Source organism: Synchiropus splendidus, chromosome 1 (assembly GCF_027744825.2).
Source record: "Synchiropus splendidus isolate RoL2022-P1 chromosome 1, RoL_Sspl_1.0, whole genome shotgun sequence".
Taxonomy (NCBI): domain Eukaryota; kingdom Metazoa; phylum Chordata; class Actinopteri; order Syngnathiformes; family Callionymidae; genus Synchiropus; species Synchiropus splendidus.
The window spans coordinates 54,657,980-54,659,443 of record NC_071334.1 but is presented as its reverse complement, the minus strand read 5'-3'; the positions used below and the strand labels follow the sequence as shown (position 1 = coordinate 54,659,443).

Below are 1,464 nucleotides of genomic sequence, written 5' to 3'. Positions count from 1 at the left end.
TTGCTTCGTCAAGGTAAAACTCTTGCAAGACTCCCGTGTGTTCGCTTTACCTCCATGACCTTTTCCAGATTTTTCCTCCACGCTCAATTCCTAGTCTGTCGCCGCCTTTTGTTCTTTCTTGCTACTCCCGTGTTTACTTCCCTACTCTCAATTCAGTCCGCGTGTGGACTGTTTATAGCTTTCAGTTTAGTGCCACAACCACGTTGAGCTTAACTCCGGGTGTGTGTTTTCTGTTCTCCCATTTATACAGTAGGTCAGGCCTGGCCAACTCGCGGCTCCCGAGCCGCATGTGGCTCTTTCCCCAGATGATTGTTTATATCGGAAATAAGACGAAAAAGTAAGAGCTATTCCGCTGAATTGTCTATGTGCAATGTGTTTTACCTGATTCATTGTTGATGGTGGTGAAGTCTGTATATTTCAGTGGCGTGAAGATGAAACGCTCCAGTCTGCAGCATCACTGACACACACAGACCGGGGCCACGTTATTGGTGGCATGAGCCACGTCAAATGGTGCACACATGGCTATCTACGCCGCTTGATATTTCCAGGAGGATCACGGTAAAATGAACGAATTATAAGAAATGCATGCTCAAGAGACCTACGCTCGGCGTGAACCAGCAACCTTAACCAACCATGACAACCGCTAAGTCACATGACCAGCTGTTCAGGTGAGCCTTACGGCCTCACGTTTGTAGGATGTGGTTCTTTTGCGCAACACAGTAAAACAATGTGGCTCTTGGCTTCGGACTGGTTGGCCACTCCTGCAGTAGGTTGTTGATTCTAATCCGCCTCTTGTTTTCCAGATTCACCCCGCTCCGTGTGTTGTTCCCGGTCCGCCTTTTGGTTCCTGGCGTCCTTAGTTTCCGAGTTATTTGTCTGTATTCATTTGTTCATTCCAACAAATCTTTATAATTTAACCTCGTCTCCCGCGCCTTCTGCCGACCAACACTTGGGTCCATCATCCAGAATTATGACATTAATTGATGTATCTTCATCTGTTTTCTTGTACTGTTTTCATGCTTCAACATCGGAAATAAAACACTATTGAATATCTTGACAGGTGTCTTTCCCCTAATACGCGTCTCATGAAAACAAGAGCCAGAGTCAAATGAGGACGGTGTTTCATGAATCTCCACTCGCCCTTTATTTTTGAAAAGTGTTGTAAAGATACATTTTGGTTTGGTAAAGGTCTGATGGAGCAATTTCAGGGGCCACTAAATGGCACCAAAATCTATGGCTTCGAAAAAATAATCATTGTCAAACAAAGAGCCTCCCACTTACTGTGGAAATGAGGACACTGCTTCATGAAGCTCCATTACTGTCCATTGCCCAGTACTACTGGAAACACCTAAGTGTGTGTGTATATATATATATATATATATATCCCCGTCACTCTTCATAAATGGAGGGATCCTTCCTCATATTGACCAGACACCACAATGATGTCAGCCAGATGGCCGCCCA

General features: G+C 44.9%; 1 long non-coding RNA gene across 1 annotated transcript; it reads left to right on the top strand.

Annotated features, from left to right (window-relative positions):
• Window positions 1-248: 248 nt before the first annotated feature.
• Window positions 249-1,025, top strand: LOC128752658 (uncharacterized). The gene is made up of 3 exons (XR_008413693.1): window positions 249-337; window positions 422-668; window positions 804-1,025. It is a non-coding gene; the product is annotated as an uncharacterized LOC128752658 (long non-coding RNA).
• The last annotated feature ends 439 nt before the right edge of the window (window positions 1,026-1,464 follow it).